Here is a 22,481-nt window from a genome sequence, read left to right as displayed (position 1 = left end):
CATTGAAATAATAAAGGAGAATGAAACCCTACCACCTCAATTCTGCTCTATGCCTCTGATGATTGATTTTATTGAAGTAGTCTATTTCATACATCAACCGCTAGCTTATTCTTTCTTTATCAAAGCATTTAAGGAATAAAAAAAGCAAACCACAGAGAAGATCTTCACTTTATTCAATGGGCAGAACACTAGATGTTCCAGCATAAGAATTTGTTATTTCCCTCAAAATCAATAAATACAAACAGAACTTTACCAACAAAAATCAATAAAGATTTTACTCCATTGAGCAAGGATAATACCAAATCTAATGAAAGTAATGTTTTATTGATGGGGAAAAATGTAACCATTCTTTATGGTCCCAATGACAGATGGAAGTTTGCTGCCTTTTATACCAAATATTGAACTGTGACACCATTTATTTGATGGGGAAAATGTCAATAAAATTACAGCCCAATAGGCCTCGACAGGTTTCTTTAGTTTAAAAAGTCTTTACTTAATTAATTCAAGATAATATAAATATTATACAAATATTGATTTGTTAGAAATACTGCTCTTGATATGGAAATACTTACAATGAGAATTTTTGTGAGAAAGTGAAGCAATCTTAACTTTTATTTTTTATTACAATTAGTTAATGAAGAGTAACAATGATCTGAAGTCATCCACTAAAATATTTTGTTTGCCATTTATTGCATAGTAGATTCTGTATTTCCTTGGTTCAGAACACATATTACTAATGAAGTCAAGCGTATATTTTCAGAAAGAGTATCAAACAAAAGCCAGAGGTGAGCACAAGAAAAGTGTATTTTTAAAGGTAAAATATGTTCAGTGTTCTGTGAATAAAAAAAAACTGCACTGCTTAAGACAAAAAGCTGTTAAGATTGTTTACAGATCAAGAAATTATTTTACAAAAATGGTTATTTATTCATCATTTTTTTTCAACATCCATGGAAGAATGCCTTTTGAAGAAATAGGATGTTTACTATTTAAGTTGGGAAAAAATCTGGCAGTTTTCCTATCCAAGAAACGATTAGTACATTCATGTTGAGGATGACTGGGCTTCTGAAGGTCCTTATAAACTTCGTTTTAGTGTTTGGCATTTCCTTTTACGTAATTGCAGCTTTTAAACTAAAGATCAGATCATACACTGGCATATTTTTGTTATTCTTGTTTTGTGCATTGTTGGTACAATTTCTGATTTGATTCCTGATGAAAATAACAAACAACATTTGTGGTAGTACTTTGGAAGTTAAGCCTTTTACATCAATTGTCACATTTTATTATTTATTTATTTATTTCAAGACAGAATCTCACTCTGTCACCCAGGCTGGGGTGCAATGGTGCAATCTCAGCTCACTGCAAGCTCCACCTCCCGGGTTCAAGCTATTCTCCTGCCTCAGCCTCCCGAGTAGCTGGGATTACAGGCACCCGCCACCACACCTGGCTACTTTTTTTTTTTTTTTTTTTTTTTTGTATTTTTAGTAGAGACAGGGTTTCTCCATGTTGGTCAGGCTGGTTTTAAACTCCCAACCTCAGGTGATCCGCCTGCCTCGGCCTCCCAAAGAGCTGGGATTATAGACATTATCTTTAAAACAACTCTGTGAGAGTAGTGAGAGGAAGTGGTAGTAGAATTCTTATTATGGCAATAGGAATACTAAGACTCAGGTAAATTAAGTGATGTTAGTGTAAGACAGGGAAACTCAAATTCCAGGGTTTCAATACTGGCCTCTATTTTTCTTTCATTTACCATCCAACCACTACAGTGTCCTCTTTCCTCTTTTACTTCTGTCATAGAAAAATCTTAAGGAGGCCAGGCGCGGTAGCTCACACCTATAATCCCAGCACTTTGGGAGGCCAAGGTGGGCGGATCATTTGAGGTCAAGAATTCGAGATCAGCCTGGCCAACATGGTGAAACCCGTTCTCTACTAAAAATACAAAAATAAAATTAGCCGGTTGTGGTGGCAGGTGCCTGTAATCCCAGCTACTCGGGAGGTTGAGACAGGAGAATCGCTTGAACCCGGGAGGCAGAGGTTGTGGTGAGCCGAGATTGCACCACTGCACTCCAGCCTGGATGACAGACTGAGACTCTGTCTCAAAATAAATAAATAAATAATAAAATGTGACGATGTAAAAGGCTTAAGTTCCAAAGTGCTACCACAAATGTTGTTTGTTATTTTCATGAGGAATCAAATCAGAAAAGTACCAACAATGAATAAAACAAGAATAAGAAAAATATGCCAGTGTATGATCTGATCTTCAGTTTAGAAGTTGCAATTACGTAAAAGGAAATGTCAAACACTAGAACAGGTGAATCGCTTGAACCCGGGAGGTGGAGGTTGCAGTGAAGCCGAGATAGCACCACGCCACTGCACTGCAGCCTGCGCGACAGAGCAAGACTCTGTCTCAAAAAAAAAAAAAAAAAGTAAAAGAAAAAGAAAAAAGTTTGAAAACCAGTAGTCTAGGCCAAGGCACCTTACTGCCATAAAACTTCTGTTTTCTTTTCAAATTGGATCAATGATAGCTGTGATACAGAGCTTTTAGGGCAGCGGTTTCCAACCCTTTTGGCACCAGGGACTGGTTTTGTAGAAGACGATTTTTTTTCACGGATGGAGGAGAGAGGGGATATGAAACTGTTCCATCTCAGATCATCAGGCATTAGTTAGATTCTCATAAGGAGCGCACAACCTAGATCCCTCGGATGTGCAGTTCACAATAGGGTTCGTGCTTCTGTGAGACTCCAATGCTGCCGCTGATCCAACAGGAGGAGGAGCTCAGATGGTAATGCTGGATGTCTGCTGTTGCTGTTCACCGCCTGCTGTGCGGCCCGGTTCCTAACAGGCCATGGACTGGTCCCGGTCCCTGGCCTGGGGGTTGAGGACCCCTGTCTTAGGGATATTAGGGCAATGAAATTGAAACAACCAACTCATAACAGGCACTTTAGAAATGGTAACATTCCCAGGGGATTAAAGCTTGTCACCAGGGTTAATTCCAAATTATTCATTAAATTTTGTCCTCTATGGAAAGAAAAGTTACCTCTTTTGGGTAACTTATGGTACACTTTGGCTATATTCAAAATGGTTAGTGGCTGCCATTGAAAAGAAATCAAATAAGGCCAAGTGATCTTTTTTTTTCTAACTAGGAAACTTAGGAAAAAAATTAGGGAGGTGGCACGACCTGTTTATTTATGTGATTCTGACCATTATACCACAATAGTTTTGCCTAGTGGCTGATTTTAGTCCTATGGTTTGAATGACTTAAAATATGTAGATCTAATATGGCTTGGTAATATAAAAGTCCTCAGTTTAAAAAGTCAATTCAATTTAAAATTGAAATGAATTTAAAATTGACTTTTAAAAAGTCAAATTCGATTTTAAAACTTAATGAGGAAAGGTTTTTAGTCTCGTTTCCACCAGAACGTGTGAAAGTTTCTTTCTTTTGCTTTTCTCATTTTGTAACCGGCTACTTTGGTCCTACGTTGCTGTATGGAACACAGGAATACAAACAGGCAAATCAAGCCAATTTCTTCTTCTAATCCCTATATGTCCTCTTCCTGAACCTATAAATGGTTTCAATTCATACAGTAGTTGTTACGTATCAACTCTGTGCCAGGTACCATGCCGTATGCTTGGGGCCACGCTCTCCTCATTTATTTCACTCTTTTTCTGAGGACTGTTCTACAGCAGGAATTTTGGGGTCTAAGCCACTTCAGTTGGCCCCGTAAGTTTTTATTTTTAAATTAATTTAAGAGTCTTGCATAATTTGCATATGAGTTTTAATTACTAGAAAAGAGGGAAGAAGTATGTTTACTTTTATTTAACTCTCAGCATTTCCAGATTCCTGAAGTTGAAAAACATCACCCAAAACCATTTAAAATTTTTGTTTGTTTATTTGTATGTTTTAATAGTTCCCAAAGGTGGAATTTGTGACTTGAGGGAGGCAGTGAAAAAAACATAATGCCTGCAGTTACTGAAGCATAAAACTACAGGGTTTCCATAGTTGCTGTAGTCTATAACCCGAGGGCACTCTATTAAATAATCTTAACTTGCTGGGAAGGAGGGAAAATATTTAGCTATAAACTAGACTTACAACCACAACTGACATTTTTTCAAAAGGTTACCACGTCTCTGTTTATCAAATTTATATGTACATAAAAAGATTAAAAGTTAGTTACTCCAGTATTTACAGAGAACACACAGCTCTGACTAACTCTGTTTAGAATCTCTAATTATATCACACTCAAGATAAAGGCCGATCCTGCTAACACTTTGTAACCGTGGTAATAACTGCTTCCACCACTGCGGGTCTAAGTTTAAATTATGCACTGCTGCTTTGAAAGAGGGGATCTCGACAGGGAAACTGGTGTAGTCCACTTCCATCCAGCCTCAGCTGTCTCACTGCACCTCAAGGACACTGTTAAATCATTTGCCAAAGCATTAATTTTTTTAGCCTCCACCCCAGATTTAATCACTTACTTATCTTCCTGCCAAAGTAATTGTGCTGGTAAAACAGGGCAACTGGAATCTAGGCAGAACTGGCTGTTTCTGCTTCTGTCCAAAGGGACAGGGATGGAAAGGCTGATGGCGGTGATTTTGTGATTGAATGGGGGTAATTGTTCTGGGTTTTTTGTTTCTCCCTTTAAAGAAAATTCTACAGGCTTGAAAACTCTAAGATAAGGAGAAAAGCTGACCTAAAAACACTGTCATCTCACAAACCTTTAGCTAGTAGAAAACAGATCACCTTTGTTACATTTTGGCTGGATAACATTGCACACATTATTTGGGTAATTGAGGTCAATGGAAACACTTGGACTTTATTTTCCCAGGTACTTTTCTTTTCTAGCCTGAATTATGAGCCTCATTCTGGCACAGAGTCCTACTTACAGAATGTGTTGCCAATTCATTGGGTGCATTTAGTAAGTTCATACGATAGACATTGAAAAACCCAAGAGTATCATTTTGGATGATCAGGTTCTATAGTTTCTCTTCAGTAATTTTTGATTTATCTACCCGGGTTAGCAGGGATATATGAAATAGTGCACAATACCGCTAACCCACTCACAATACGGCTAACCCACTCACAATACGGCTAACCCACTCACAATACGGCCAACCCACTCACAATACCGCTAACCCACTTAGATCACCTGAAAAAGTGTCAACCATTTTGTTTAGCTCAGTTGCCAGCAATGTAACAAAAACATTGTCCAGAAGTATTCTTTAGGACATTTGTGGCTATGAAACAAAGATTCAAAATCCTTAGCCTAACCGGTGAATGTTTTCCCAGTTTTGACTCAGCTTGATCTTTTGGCCTTCTCTGCCTCCACTTCTCTTATATGACTCCAGCCTTCCCACTTTACAAAAATGCCTTGTTTCTTTCTCCCATCTGGAGAATGTTAAGTTCTCCCCTACTTGACTTTTATCCATCTAAGCATATCTTTCAAAGTGATAGCCCAACCTACCCTTTACGCAACACCTTTTCAGAAGAATTACACCAATCATGAGTAGGTCCTCCTCAGAACTCACTCATGCTGTCTTACTTCCTCTCCTACTCATTTGACCATCATCTGTCACCATTTCCCACTCACTTGACTGTTAACTAAAATTGAAGTCAAAACACAACTTAAGTGATAAGATAATTTCCTGTTTGTTATATCTTGCCTTCTAAATAGCTTACTAACTTCCTGTGGACTACAATCACGTCTTATACATCATAAATTTGCTAACAACCAGCTACCCTCCTCCAACACAGTGCAGGAGAGGCCTATGGAATAGTACGCATTTACAGGGGTCAAAGAATCAAAATTTAGGCTTACGAATGATAAATAATGGGATTTTCTCCTTAATAGGATTTGCTGCAAACAAGTAAACATGCAGTATCTGTTTGGGGTGCTCCTTCCACTCAGCACCCCACCTTATCCCCCAGTACACACACACACACACACACACACACACACACACACACACACACACACACACCACTCCTCTGATGTTTCCATGGCATCTATTCTACTGGTTGCAGAATATAGTTTTCTGCTGTTGTCCCAGATAAGCCTTTAGTTTCTTGCTATTACCTAGGTAGGGCTTCATTAGACACTTAGGGGCTGCTTTGCTTGAACTGAATACATACCCTTGAATCATCCTGATGTACTTTATCAAGAGTCACCTCTCCCTTACTTATTTCCAGGGCAATATTTACATTTAATTGGGGAGTGTGGAGTTCATAAGTCTATGCAAGTGAATGTTAACATTCCATGTCCTGTGACAGCTTGGGTGAGAGTTGTAATTTATTGGGTTGGAGTGGGGTTGTGGTTATTTGCATTGTGTAAGCTAAGCCTCATTCTTAACACAGAAAAACGAATGCTACACAACACCAAAAAGTCTAAAATTTGTTTTGCATTATAAATAACAGAATCCTAAAACATCTACAAAAGCACATTGGAATGAACCATAGCAAGTTCCTAATTTTGTTTTTCATTGTGTTTTTATTGTTTTATGAGTCTTAGTTTCCATATAGGATCAAAATGACTCAAATCACATCTTTTACATAAGTGTTTTCTACTTTTAGCCTGTATATTTACAATTATGGAATAAACCATATATGCAAGTTTACCTTCCTCCAAGAAAATATGGATCTGTGGATACCATGTGAAGTCAAAGAACAACATTTTAAGATTTTTATCACTTCCTGACCATGGGATGTTTTACAACCTAAGAATAGCATTTCTGAAAAACAAACTCAGAGCACGAGTTATGTAAGAGGCAGTTGGTTTTACAGTTCGAAATAACTGAAATATGTACTAGTCCATTGTATTAGTCAAGGTTCTCTAGAGAAACAGAACCAATAGATAGATAGATAGATACATACATACATAGATAGATAGATACATAGATAGATCGATGGATAGATAGATAGATGATAGATAGATGAGATTCATAATGAAAATTGACTTATTCAATTATGCAGGCTAAGAAGTCCCACAATATGCCATCTGCAGCTGGAGAACTAGAAAAACTGTGCTGAAATTCAGTCTGATTAAGAAGGTCTGAGAATTTTGGGAGCCAATGGTATAAATTTTATTTAAAGTCCAAAGGTCCAAAAACCTGAAGCTCTGATGGCTGAGGGCAGAAGATGGATGCCCCATCTCCAGAAAAAGGAAAAGATGTTTGTCTTTCCTCCACCATTTTGTTCCATCCAGACCCTCAGCAGTTTGCATGATGCCCCCCACATTAGTGAGGGCATTCTTCTTTACTCAGTCTACTGACTCAAATGCTAATCTCAAATGCCAGACATCCTCACAGACACACCCAGAAGTAATGTTTTACCAGCTATCTGGCCAACCCTTCGCCAGTCAAGCTGACACAAAATATAACCGACACGTCCATCAATTTGCAAAGGTTGAAAGTTAGCAAAAGATTCCTCAGAAAGGAAGAAATGGAAGAAAATCTAAAAAAGGTGAAATAACCTTTTGGACGCAAATGTGGATGCTCTACAGTATTATTTGTCTAAGGCTGCTGTGACAAAGCATTGCAAACTGGGTGGCATAAAACAACTGAAATGTATTTTCTCACAATTCAAGAGGCTAGAAGTCTGAGCCAAGGTGTAGTGTTGGGAGGGCCTTGCTCCTTCTGAAGCCTCTAAGGGAGAATGTCCCCTTTCCACTTTTAGCTTCTGCTAGCCCCGGGCATTCCTTCCTTGTAGCAGTGCAATTCATCTTCACATGAATTCTTCTCTGTGTGTGTGTCTGTGTCCAGATCTCCTGTAAGGACACCAGTCGTATTGGATCCGGGCCCACTCTAATGACTTTATCATAACTTGATTACATCTGCAAAGACCCTATTTCCAAATCAGGTCTCATTTGCAGGTACTAGGAGTTAGAACTTCAAAATTTCTTTTTCTGGGACACAATTTAATCCATAATAGATAGTGATGACAAGAAAATGAGAGACTCCAGGAGATTCCATGCTTTCCTTATAAAAGCGTAGAGAAACATAGTGAAATGAAGGATGGCTTTGTTTTCATTTTCTTACTAATAATTCTTTCTTTTACTGTGCTTTTAGTTTTTTATGGCCATTATGGGGAGGTAAGATAATACCACATGGAAGCACTTATTTTTCTACTTATTATTTAAATTTTTCATTCTTTTCAAGAGGCTTGGCCAATTGTTCTGTAATTTGCCATAACTATTGGAATATGGTTAGGTGTCAGCAAGCAGGCGATCTTAGTACAGATAACAAAAAATAGAACATGTTTCACAAGGAGTAAGGAAAAAAAAACAAATAAAAAGGGCAAATAAGGGGAAGAATTAATGATGAATTAGGGAAAGGTGAAAGACATGAAGCATTGTCAAAAATCCTATAAACTTGGTTTAAATTGCGATTTGGTATTGACGCAATGGCTCATGACTCAGGTTTTCTTCCATAATGTCTCTTGTGCCCCAGACAGCCCTGTGTTCTGAAGCTTCCTTTATATTTTCCAGAATTCACAGCCTAAAGAGAAATAACAATTGTGACATTTGCATTTACTTAAGGCTTTGGAAAAACTCAAAGTGAAAATAAAAGTAACCTTCAAGAATTGTCTCCATGGAATAACTGTCTCAACTATTTTGGCCAAGACTGTCTTTAGGTCTTTATTTTCATGGCAGGAATAGCAATAGTTTCAAGCTTTGGAGGGTAAGGGAAGTTGGAAAGGTGGGAATATCAATTGAATCTTTCTACAAGAGAAAACATCTACATGAAGAAAACAGTAGTAAGTGTTGCAATTAGAAATTTGAGAAATTGTAAAAGTTGAAAGAACTTGAACTGCTAACAATCAATAAAAGTATGTATTTTATCTACAGATATCATCTAGAACGAAAGGATGGGAAGGTGAGGTATTTAAATTATTGTAACCATCCATTGCACTTATTTATTAGTCAATGAGGTGAAAGGTGGGGGGAATGATAAAATATATTTTCTTAATTTTTTGTGATTAAACAAATTCGAGGTGGTAGATTTGATAGGGCTGAAATTTATTATACCACTGTCCCCCGCAGGTTTGAAACAATTTAGGACGCTACATAGAATTACACTGGAAAGTAAATGCACTGTAGGCAAATCATGTTTCCAAGAACATGACACATCTTACTGGCTAGAGTTAACCAGTCCTGAGAAACGGCAGGAACTCTTGCTCTCCAAATCCTATCTTGCAAGGCCGTAGAATTTGTCCACAGAAAATCATCACCAGTCATCACTGAGCATTTGTCACAGTAGGTTTTATTAAGTTCAGACAGATTCAATTATAATTAAATCAATCAACCTTTAATATATTGGCTAACAGACAGACTTCTAAGAAAACCAAGCTTCCCTAAAAAAAAGCAATTAGATATTATTTTCTCGATTCAACTTATGTGAGCATCTGAGTAATTTACTTTTGTTTGTTTAATTCACAAATAGCTCAATTTATAAGTATTGGTGTGGGCTATAGGCTTAAGAAACACGTTTGTGTAAAGCTGCTGTCCCACATAGCATTTACCACCATACTATGTTTTTTATCTTGAGATGCTGAATATACAAATAAATACTGGCCAGACCATGTAAGACAAAACCACTCTGACCATAATCTCTGCAGGAACCACCCCAGGAAGCCCAATCATAACCTTTGTAGCCATTTGGCCCAAAATGGTCAGAACTTGGTCAATCACTCTCAGCTTTCCTTATGCTTGCCTTCACTTCTAACCTAGAACCAACCAGAGAAAGAAAATGTGCTCCTCAAACCATTTATAGAGGAAGCCCGGCTTCCACATAGACTACCTCCAGCTTCCTCAGCCAACAGCTTTTGATCAGGGCAAACGTGAAACTTTTCTACTTTTTCTACTGTAAAGATTTTCCACTCCTCTGCCTGCCTGTGAGTCTCTGGCAAACAAAAGTGATAGTGCCTGTCTTCCTTGCAAGCTCTGGATAAATAATTTCTGCTTGTTCTGGTTCAGATGATTGTTGTTTATTTCCACAATCTTTATTAGGATCTCTATACAGAAACTTTTAAATGGCAAGATTAGCCCTGCCCAGATTTAGGAAATCATTTAGGGCCACTGGGTATCAAATGTGGTACCAAAAAAATGTTGAAACTGATTCAAACTTGGGTCAAGATCCCTTTGATCTAGCTCAAATCTGTGATAATTTGGCATTTTATATTACTTAATCCTCTCTTTTTTTTTTTTTTTTTTTGAGATGGAGCCTTGCTCTGTCACCCAGGCTGTAGTGCAGTGGCACTATCTCGGCTCACTGCAAGCTCTGCCTCCTGGGTTCACGCCATTCTCCTGCCTCAGCCTCCCCAGTAGCTGGGACTACAGGCGCCCGCCACCACGTCTGGCTAATTTTTCTGTATTTTTTAGTAGAGACGGGGTTTCGCTGTGTTAGCCAGGATGGTCTTGATCTCCTGACCTCGTGATCTGCCCACCTGGGTCTCCCAAAGTGCTGGGATTACAGGCATGAGCCACCGCACCCAGCCTACTCAATCCTTTTTCCAGTCCATTTCAGCAAAAGCCTCACTGCTTGTGAGTGTCCTGCATACAGTCTGATTTGGGTGGTTGTTTTCTTTGTGGAACTACTTAGAGGTCATATGACATGTGCCTGTGGACAGTTCAAATTGGCTCTATTTTCTTAGGTCCATTTTGCCCTTATTCACTGAGAAATATGTGGTCTCTGATATAAGATTGTTTCCATTGAAATTCTGCCAATACCTTTTATTCATCTTGTAAGCATGGAAAAGTATTATGAACTTATTTAATTTTTAATTTGTTTATTTAAAAATTTTTATAGTGACATTAGCACCTACCTTCTAAAGTTGTTTGAGAATTAAAGCATAATTTCTGTAAGACAATTACCAAAGTTCCAATAGGTAATGCTTATTCAATAAATAATAACTATCATTATTATTATTACATCATAATAGGCGCCTATATTTCTAAATTAACAATCTTTTGTACTATTGATGTGACAATATGTACATTAAGTGGGGTGAAGAATTAAGTCATTCTCTTCATAATCAGGTGATAACAACCTTCTCCTTTATTGAGAATCAAGCATCTCAGAGCAAGCGTGAATGGATATTAGAGTTTCTGCCTCAGTGTTCTCAACAGCTTCTACTGGTAAAGCAAGTTACAGCTAGTAACTTGGTCAGGGTTTTTGGATATAAACTTTATTGTTTAGAGTGTAGACCAACCTACATTTAAAATGTGATACTTCAGAAGTGCAGAAAGGTACGTGACACAGCCAACTGAAGAGGTAACATGTCCTAACATATCAAATTTTCTCTATTCTCTTTTGAACCCTATTACAATCAAATAAATTTCCATGGTGAAATGCTCATTTTGCAGACACGATATTGTGTAAGTTTAATTTCATAATCACACAAAGGAAAAATTCCTGGGCATTTTATGTGCACTTTTGTTAATGTGATCACAGATACAGAGTTAGCCGTTCAACCCCAAACGAGACATGACCTCACTGGGAGGTTTGTTCGTTCACTGCATTACGGGGATCCACACAAAGGACATGTCAATGGCATGACCCATGCGCCCCTGTCTCCCCACTCTTGCCAGGATTTGTCCTGGAAGTTTCTAGCAAACATTTTTGGAGCAAATATTTTGTGAGAATGTCACTGTTTTTGTTAGAAAGGCCATTTAGGGGTCTAACTAGGAACCAAGAATGGAATGAGTTACCTTATTAAAAATTTTAAATCAAAAAGTGTTTATATTGTTTGGTGGGTTTCAGTAGAAATTAGAGGAGCAGGTCAGGAGCAGGAGGATGGAGAAATAAGAGCTCCATCAGGAGCACCAGGAATGCTTTTTAAAAACATACATATTCTATTAGATTCTCAAGGAAATGTGACTAAGAACAGGCCCTCATCACAGCCCCATATACCATAGTTTTCAATTTTTCTACAGTGACTATTTCAAATATTTTCTGTTCTCTTCAAATCTCCACTCTTGTCTCCTTTACCCACTACCCCTATTTAACAGGGAAAATAAAATCACAAACTTCTTGTCTACCATCCATAGACCTGATTGCATCTGTATCCACTCTTTCCTTGCAAAGAACCTTGACTCTTTCCCATCCTTCTATTCTGCTCCTTCACCTCCATTTTCTTCTCTTTCCTTCATTATGGATTTCTAATTATTGTTGATTCTGATTTCCAAGTCCCTCTTGAATCTGTTCCCTAGGTTATGACCTCCTCATCACTTGTCTGGCCAATCTGTTCTCAACACTAGAGCCAGAATCTTAAATACAGATCTTCAGTGTTTTATCTTTATGCTAATCAGATTGTGTTAGTCTCCTGATCAAAGCTCTTTAATGCTTTCCTAGAATAATACAAATTCTTTAACATGAATTACCAGATGCTGCTTACCACTCCAGCTCTATCTCATACTTCTCCCCATTTTAGATCCCAGGATGCAGCCAAGTAATAACTTAAAAAAAATTTTCCTGCTAACTCTCATTCAGTGTGAACACAGTTTGTCTCAACGAGTTTGGTTCAGTATGAATAGAGTAAGGGTGTAAATTGCACCCTTGGGGAAATGTGACTCAACAAGTAACTACTGCAGAATGGATTCACTGGAGAACAAAAGCAAACATATTCGTGCTTTGAAGAATTTAGGAGTCAATCAAGTGTGGAAAAGGCTAAACATAAAAATAATTTTATTCATGAGTACAGTTCTAACTTGAATATTCATAACATTTTATTAATTTATCATAAGGACTTAAATGCTTACTGAGTTATAGGAAAACAATTTAAAAATTTAAGATAAATCATTTTTGCCGTATGCCTCATATAACAAGACAGCAGTTGAAATCTTCTTTCTTTTCCCTTTGATTAAAAAAAAAAACCTTTATGGCCTAGTGACATATAATAATTGTATTACGTGTGTGTGTGCGTATAGATATTATTAAATTATAATGTACACTGATATACGGGCTTTCCCCAATTTTATTTCTAGCACTGTCGTCGAAGATTTTTTTCTGACTCAAATATTAGAAGCTTTTTCTATGACTTTATGTATTTCCTCCACTCATAGTAGCTTTGAAGTTGAATTTTGAGTGGAATGGAACCTTTGAAGTGGAATTTTGAAGATAACCTGGACTGATATGGGGCTGGTCAAACAGCACCTCAATAATTATGAATTAAAATATATAACATTTTTTAAAGACATTCAAAGAATAACCAGGTGTTGAGCAAATTCTAAGTGCCTGAGCCAGCTCCCACTAGCTCACAAGAGCTAACTGTTTACACCTCTTATCAAATCCACATTCTGAAGCCTCATATCAGTGACTTGACATCAGCCGTGCGTGGAGTATTTACACCACAGAAATGGGAAACTCTACAAATCAGTCCTTTTATTTCCTCCAGAGAGGCAGTTACAATGCACCAGCACTCTGCTTCCTACGAATAAGTTGACCATATATCACAGCAGTATTGATTGATGCCAGTTGTACTTCTGACCCATGATTTTCACTTTTGTCCCCACCCTTTTCTCTGTCAAAAGTGACAGATTCAACAATCACTATAGATATCAAGGAAAATAATATAATGGAGATTTTTTACTGCAAGAAATGAAGACTGGGTTAGAAGGTAAAGAAGCAACTACAAAATGTTTATCTTTATGTGAAGAACAGGCTCCTGGAAGTAGTACGAGACTTGTTTTGCAGAGCTTCAGGGGACAGCATGAGGACAGGAAGATCTTGTGAAAGCTATAGGGAGACACGTTTTTATCTGAGTTTAAGGAAGGACTTCCTCATGGGTAATGTCGAGTCATCATAAAATAGGAATAGAATGCATTTAGGGGTGAATGAGGTCTTAGTCCACGAAAACAGTCAAGTAGAGACGGACAGTCATCTTGAGGGGTGTTGTGGAGGAGCTGAGGCAATAAATGCTTGGGTGTTAATGCCTTTCTCATGATTCATATTGTGGGTTGAATCTTTCTCATGGCATTTCTTCACTCAGTCATTTTGGCAATCCTCAGAGGGTCTTTGCCTGGTGCTATGTGTGTTTGGGAGTAGATACAAGGAGAAGAAAAAAATAATTCACTCAAATTCACACAAAAAAGTGACCCAAACCAAAATCCTTATTAAGCCTCACTGTTAAGTTTTAAAATGATATGATGATCACTAATTTGAGAGGAACTACATGTTAGCCAACCCATCACTGATTTATTTGTGATTTCAGATTTTGAAATCTATTAGGATAATCAATTTCACTTCAGCACGGTTTGGTCAAAGAAACGAAAATACATCAGAGGGATTCAAATAACTTTAGAATCATAAGTAGTGTGAGAGATCTACAGGAGGAAAGTCCCTTTAGCAGTGAGAACTTCAGACACTTCCTCTATATCCTATGGTAACCAGGCAGTTAGAATAACAGGAAGCCCTCAGGCCGGCAAAAATGGCACCTGTGAAGTTTGTTTGGGTCTATCTGAAGGCAGGATTTCAGCAGGGGCTGAGGCTGTACAGAACAACTTAAAAATTTCAGTCGGATAAGAAAAATCAGTAAAACTTAAAAATTGTATTCATTTCCTAATGCCTACGTGGTATTACATATAAGTCAGACAATTGTTTTCTCTATTTCAAATTACTGGGTTAGTTTGATTATTATACGGACTATCAGAAGAATAGTGGTACAGCTTTTCTCCAAGATCAACGCCTTTCATTTGTGGATCTTTCATCTTACCTGATACTTCTCTGCCTGTGTCTTCAGTACTGGAATTTACTCCAGTACTTCTTATTTTCTGTTTGTCTTTTCACCACCCGAAAAACATTACTCTCACTCACCAAACTATGTACACCTCTCTTTATATTCTCCCAATCAGACTTAACAAACACTTAGATGACATTTATTTTTGCCTGTTTTAAGTGCTTTACAAATATGAATTCATTTACTTCTGCTAAGAGCTAATATATTTTTATTATCTTCCTTTTACAGAATGGGGGATTGAGGCACAGAGTGTTAAAGTAGTGAGGCACAGAGTGTTAAAGTAGTGAGACACAGGATTCTAACTGGCAGACTGGCACTTTATCTCAATTCTTAACCACTGTGTTGCCTCTCACTTTAAAGATAAGAAATTAAACCAATTTTAACACGATTCTCTGAAAAACCAATACTTGCACTCCTTCCTCCATGAAAATGTGCTTTATCCCTACGCATTTTTCCAGAAGTCCAGCTTTCTACTTATACGTTTATATTTTCATAAACTTTGCTACAGAGCAAATTCGGTGTTACAAACATTGCTTCCTTTTGTTCACATTTTACACGTTTACTGCCTCCTTAAATCATTCACCTTCACTGTATTTTAGGAAAGAAATGCTATTTATATATTTTGTGAATCCATAGTCTATTATACATTCTGCTAACTAAGAATAAAACTTGTCTACTTGGTTATTTGAGTCTAGAGAATGATTTTCAACCTGGAGTGATTTTGCTCACCAAGGGACATCTGGCAATGTCTGGTCACATTTTTGGATGTCTCTACTGGGGTTTGGGGTCATACTGGCATCTAGTGGGAAGAGTTTAGGGATGCTGTTAAACTAAATGCCATAACCACAGGTCATCTTCCCACAACAAAGAACTTTCTGGCCCTAAATATTGAGGTTGAGAAACCCAGACCTAGGATATTCTGTGCATTTAAAATGATTCCGTTCAGAACAATTTAGGTACTTTCTCAATAGTACTGCAAAAGCTATATGAAAACGATATGTATATAAAAATTATATCTATCTGTCTCTAGCTATCATTAACATATCAATCTGCTAGGTTAAGTAGACTCAATTTAACCATCTGGTGTTTCATGTTTGCTTTTGATTTGTAAAAGACTCAGAGCTATAACATAGCCTTAATGCTAATATCATTCTTGAGATAAATGATTATAATTGCAGATTTCTTTTTTTTGAGAAAGAGTCTCGCTCTGTCACCCAGGCTGGAGTGCAGTGGCACCATCTCGGCTCACTGCAAACTCCACCTCCCAGGTTCAAACAATTCTCCTGCCTCAGCTTCCTGAGTAGCTGGGATTACAGATGCCCGCTACCAATACTTGCAGATTTCTTTAGTGTTATGTTATTTAGCCACTCATCCATTTTTTTAAAGAATTAAGTATTAAGCATTCACTGTACACCAAGCAATGTTCTTAGTGAACAAGTAATTTAGAATTAGATTACAATTAAATTGTGGATTTTAGGACATTTAAGTTAACGTTTACTGAAAAGTATTATCACAGAATTTATATTTCCTATAGTTTATGTTGTTTTATATGATTATAAAAGCAATGTTTTATTTAAGAATTAAGTGAAGTATTTTACATGATGTGGAAAAAATGAGAGAAAAAGATGGAAAAGAGTTCATTGAATTATTCATTTTCACCTGATTAGTTGAAGCCAGTGGTTAGTAACATCACATGCACAAAGGACCCAGTGGCTGATTCAAAATAGTATTCCATTCTCTCCCCATGATTTTACAATGAAACTACGAGACCAGTCAGGACACCTTCTTCTTTCTTCTTGTTCACCAAAAGTACTTTTGTTTTTTTTGTTTTTTTTTTTTTGAGATGGAGTCTCTCTCTGTTGCCCAGGCTGAAGTGTAGTGGCACAATCTTAGTTCACTGCAACCTCTGCCTTCCCGGTTCAAGCAATTCTTCTGTCTCAGCCTCCCGAGTAGCTGGGACTACAGGCATGTGCCACCACGCCCGGCTAATTTTTGTATTTTTAGTAGAGACGGGGTTTCACCATATTGGCCAGGCTGGTCTCAAACTCCTGACCTCGTGATCTGCCTGCCTCAGCCTCCCAAAGTGCTAGGATTACAGGCGTGAGCCACCACTACCTGCACAAGTAGTTATTTTTAATAGCAATGACACCCAAGAGTAATTGCAGGACATTTCCTTAACTACAAAAATTAATCAGTTGGCAAAATCTTATGTGAAAAATTAAAACAAGACAAATAACCATTTCCCCGAAAAATTAACCCCACTTGGACCTCCACATCCCTTCCCATCCATCACCACATTTTTCTACCCCATTTGACAGCGGAACTCTCTGTAGGCTTTCTGCATGCTTTCAACACTTCCTGTCACCGTTTTTACTCGTCCCTAGTCAAATCAGGCATTTATCTCCAAAACTCTGTTGTGACATCTTTCATCAAGGTCACCAGTGACATCACACTGCTAAATCCAATGGTCAATTCTTGTCCTTATCTTGACTGATTGTTAGTATCTAACACACATGATCACTGACTTTTTCTTTTTCCTTTCCTTTTTTTTGAGACAGGGTCTCACTCTGCCGCTCTGGCTGGAGGGCAGTGGCATGACCAGGGCTCACTGTAGCCTTGACCTCCTGGGCTCAAGTGATCCTGCCGCCTTAGGCACCCAAGTAGCTGGGACTACATGTGTGCACCACCATCCAGCTTATATATATTATATATATATATTTAATATATATATTTATATGTGTGTATATAATATATATATTTAATATATATTTGTGTATATAATATATATTTATATGTGTATATATATTTTTGTGTATATATATATTTATATGTGTATTATATATTTGTGTATATAAATATATATTTGTGTATATATGTGTATGTGTGTGTGTATACACACACACACACACACATATATATTTTTTTTTGTCAAGACAGCGTCTCACTATTTTGCCCAGGCTAGTCAAGAACTCCTGGGCTCAAGCAATCCTCTCGCCTTAGTCTCCCAAACTGCTGGGATTACAGGGGTGAGACACCATGCCCGACCACACTGCCTTTTGCTTGTAACACTTTCTTTACTTCATATCACATGTCACAATTTTTCCTCCTACTTCAAGCAATTCTTTTTCTCAGTCTTCTTAGTTATAGCCTCCTCATTTTCCCAGACTTAAATTAGGCTGTCCTAGGCCTTCATCATTGGAATCCTTCTCCTTTCTAACTACTCTGACTCTTGTATTGTTTCATCCATGTTCATGGTTGCAATTACTCTATGTACATTGATAACTTCCAATCTTATATTTCCATTCTGAAATTCTCCCCTGAGCTCCAGACTAATATATTGTCTCCTTGACATGTTCATTTGGTTGTCAGAAAGCATATCAAATTTTGCACAATAAAACACCAATTATTGATTTCCTCACTCCAAAACTCCTTTTCTACCAGCTCCATTATCTGAGTAAACAGCACAAGTATTTACTGTGCTATTTATTGGGTAATGGTTCATTTTTATTTTATCTTTTTTTTTTTTTTTTTTTGAGACAGGATTTCACTCTGTCACCTGGGCTGGAGTTCAGTGGTGTCATCCTAGCAAACTTGCAGCCTCGATCTCCTGGGTTCAAGTGATCCTCCTACCTCAGCATCCCAGGTGATCCTCCTACCTCAGCACCCCAGATAGCTGGGACTACAGGCACATGCTACTATGCCCAGCTAATTTATTTTTTATTTTTAGTAGAGATGAGGTTTCACTACATTGCCCAGGTTGGTCTTAAACTTCTGAGCTGAAACCATCCTCCTGCCTCAGCCCCCCAAAGTGCTGGGATTACAGGCATGAGCCACTGCACCTGGCAAGTAATGCTTCTTTACAAGAAATTTGCTCCCTCTCTAATCTGAAATTTAGAGGAAGCAAATGAACCAACAGCAAAACAAGACCAGCACGTTGAAAGAACATCTAAACTTTGTCCTTGGAGTCACTACTGAGGTTGTTGATAGTCTTTCTGGGGGGCACACGCTTCCTTGAAACCCAAATGAAATGATGTTGGGCAAGATGCTGTTTGCCATAGGTATAGGGTTACATAGTCAGACAAAGTGTGCATTTGCATAGAAAAATCTTTGCTGTCACAATCACAGAGCACCTACACTTAAGAAGAACACACTTGGAAGAGGTTGTACAAGACCTGGAGGTGTCAGTAAGAGAAAATCCAGCCTTCCAGGACAATAAGAAATTTAGGGGTAATGTGTGGCCACTTTTGTGATATGGAAAGATTTTTATTATTATATAAGCTTCCAGAGGTTTGATCAGAAAACAAAGTGTAAATGGGCATGGAAGAAGGCTATTCTTGGTTCTTGTTTTCTGTCCGCCACCATTGGCAAGACTATCTACTATGCGTAGGCATGGGAACCAGTTAAAGAAAGTGTCGATTCACTAGAGCGAAGCTGAGAACTCAGTGGCCTTTGTCTGTGGTGAATGTATCCGGAAAGGCAAAGAAGAGAGAGATTCTCCTGTGGGGTTTCTCATCTCCATGGCGGTAGGTGCTGACAGCTTCAGAAGGGTACTAACAGGGCCAAGAGAAAAGGGCCCTGAGATGCTCAGCTACGGTGCTCTTACAAGATGAAAAGGACATGGGGTTCAGATCTGCACTTCATCATCTTTCACTAAGGTAAGATCGTGTCGTGGATTAAAAGTGTTCCAAGCCTGAACTAATTGCTTGTCTGCTCTTTTAAGCTCATCCTTTTCGCATGTATCCCTGCTAATATGCATCTTTATGATGCTTTTTTTGGCTCAGCAGTCATGCTTTATGGAGGCATGCTCTATGGCTGGGAATAGGTTTTCTTTCTCTCATATATCTCTGGGGAATGCTGAGCCAAACAGATTAAAAATGTCAGTGCCATTTGCAGATCCATTAAGGGAAGTAACATTCAGAGACAGAGAGAGACTAAAAGGATGATGACTTAGCCAGCTGACATAACTTACTGACGTGGAGCAACGTGGAAGAGGTGAATCTTTCATTTCCTGTGGAAAACAGTCATTCATAAAACCATCTTTTTTGTATGTCTTTGTCACTCTTCCACTGTTGCAAAGTGACAGCAAAGTAGCATCGCGAATTTGAAACTGTGTCATAAAATACGTTGACATCAATTTGGAATTACATCTTCACAACTAAAAATATAGACAGAAATGCCGTAAAGACTCTTTAGAAAAACAACTGCTAAAAGGTAACTTCAATAAATAATAAGCCCTTCAAGCATTGAAATCTGACTAAGTATAAAAGCACGGGGCTTTTGAACTTTTAATGTTTTTCTTCTGCTCATTGCTTTCTTTCAATTTGTAATCTGGACTGTTGCTATGGAGTAAATAACACCTACTACATTCCATGCCTTCAGGTTTCCATTTCACTAGAAGAAGTGGCACAAGTTGAAGGAAGGCAGCTTATCCATGTGAAAATTCTAAGACAGTATAGATGCCTGGCCATGGGTTTAGCCATAAATGACTTACTTATGAAACATGTTAAGCTTTTCTGTTTAAAATCCCTCCCCTGCCTTTTAAAAAATTTCCCATGAATCTTGAAATAATCCTGAGAATTCAGATGGAGTGTGGGTATTTTTTCTAATTGTTGCTCAGAAAATCCTTGATCCAGTCTGAGTGTTTTGTTATCATTGAGCCATATGCAGAATTACAAAATGAAAATGAAAACAGGTCAGCTAAAATTAAGAAGTCAATGCAAGGAGTAAAGGCACGGATAGTACCAAAACATGAGTCAGGATGATCTGTCTTGTTGGCCTGACAAATATGGCTCAAAATTATTTTTTTTAAAAAAGATTAGAAGTTCTGAAAGTCTATAATCTGCAAGGTAGAGACCAAATTGGCTATGCATTGGCAGTGTGACCTTCCCCCAAATTACTAAGCTTCTCTCTGCCTCCTTTTCAAAAGCCTTTACTAGTATCTATATCTTAGATATTATTTAATTTCATTTGATAATTGTGTACCTGACACACAAGGAGCACAGAGTAAATGGAGACAATTATTGTTAGCTCCATTTTAGAGAGGAGAGAAACTGATATAGAGAGTGATAGGGGGTTAATAGCTAAGCTCTCAGTAATATACCAAGTGGTGCAATTCCAAAGAATACATGTTTTGCTCTCAAGTTAAGAAAACACAAGCCAATTGCAATTTTGTGATGAGGAAGATGGAATACAGTTGCAATATCAAAGCTGCCTCTGACAACCAATACCAGCCCTGACCTGCTCCTGCCATGGTTTTCTGACCTGCAATATTTAATCTTCAGCTTTCAGACATCCACATTCCACCCCGGACCTTGCCTGTCTGGTAAGCCCAATCTCTGCAGGTCAGCCATGCAGCTGAGGTGAGGGAAGGTATGGTGGGATGGGCTGGCATGAGGAGTCATGGGGGTCGAGAAGAAAGTTATGGCAAGAGACATTCTTTTGTGTGTGCATAGTTTAACAGAGACAAATAATGTTCATTTTGATCTTTATTAAGAGGTGGCCTCTTAATAGGCCACCCCCTTAATAGGCCTCAGAATATCTGCTTTAAAGTGGCTTTTTCCTGATGGTTTCTTCTACCATTGTTACAGTAGCTGCCTCAAATCAGCCAAAGCAGAAATTCCTATTTTGTTTGAGAGCTTAAGCTTCAGGCAAAAACTACTGACATTTATGAGATACCTAGTATTTTACAATGCTATCTGGTTAAATTCTTATAATTGTCCTTTTAAAAAGACAGAGAACACAGAGGTAAAATAACTGCTCTGAGTTCACATAGGCAAATGTTGGAGAAGAGATTCAAACAGAAACTAGACTGACTCAAAAATCAAATCTAAGTGATGAAAGTAAAGGTACTGTTTTGTTTGCATCACTTAATAATTCATCTGGAATCACAAGTCATGATAAGAACCTAATAAGCCATATCATCAAAACCTGAGCTTGGGTCACCTTCAAGATGCAACACACCCAACATCACAGTAGATTCAGGGGCACCCTGAAACACAAGAGTAAGAAACAGAAACATCTATCCTTAGAGACTTCCCTTGTAGCCATTCTGCTGAGTTGTATTTTTTTTTCATTGTTGCTTAGAAGATCCTTGATCCAGTCTGAGTGTTTTGTTTTCTTTGAGCCCTATGCAGAATTACAGAATGAAAATGAAAACAGGTCAGCTAAAATTAAGAAGTCAATGCAATGAGCAAAGGCACAGACAGTACCAAAACATGGGTCAGGATGATCTGTCCTGTTGGCATGACAAATATGGCTCACAATTTTTTAAAAAAAAAATTAGAAGACTCAAGTCTTTTGACTTTATTGAGAAGATGAAGTCTGACACTGTTTATTTCCAATCTTTTTGGAAAGACTTTCACCACTGTTTATCTCATAAAATTGGAGTGCTATTTACCAGTTAATAAGAAAATGGCATAACATAAAACCTTTAAATACTAATGGTAAAAGAGAACTTCAGAGTTTTCTAGTTCAACCACCTAGCAAACTCAGGAAGCTCTTCCTTAAATTCTTCAAGTTGATTATCCAAATTCAGAGTTAATACTCAGTAGATTGCTTCTGTTGTAAGGTACTAACAATAAAAACATTCTTCATGATACAGACACTAAATCTACATCCCTGTAAAATTCATAAGCAGATTCTAGCCCCGCCCTTTGTAGCACCATAGAGCAGGACCCGTCTCTACTGCATGAATACAGAGTATTCGTAACTGCATTCAAGGGTGTGAACCAATTGCAGCCAGGGCCATGTTTTGACT

The 22,481-nt window shown here is 37.9% G+C and overlaps 1 protein-coding gene across 2 annotated transcripts in view; it reads left to right on the top strand.

The window, feature by feature from the left end:
* Positions 1 to 22,481, top strand: part of KCNJ16 (potassium inwardly rectifying channel subfamily J member 16) — a 58,493-nt gene that overhangs the window by 10,301 nt on the left and 25,711 nt on the right. The window contains exon 1 of one of the 2 annotated variants that reach the window (XM_004041089.5): positions 19,189 to 19,380. The exons of the other annotated variant lie outside the window; for it this stretch is intronic. The gene's annotated coding sequence lies outside the window, so the exon portion shown is untranslated. Of the gene's footprint in view, positions 1 to 19,188; positions 19,381 to 22,481 lie in introns of those variants that run through there. 2 annotated transcript variants of the gene reach the window in all.

This window comes from Gorilla gorilla, chromosome 4, assembly GCF_029281585.2.
Source record: "Gorilla gorilla gorilla isolate KB3781 chromosome 4, NHGRI_mGorGor1-v2.1_pri, whole genome shotgun sequence".
Taxonomy (NCBI): domain Eukaryota; kingdom Metazoa; phylum Chordata; class Mammalia; order Primates; family Hominidae; genus Gorilla; species Gorilla gorilla.
The sequence above is the reverse complement of the archived record's forward strand: the minus strand, read 5'-3'. Positions and strand labels throughout refer to the sequence as shown.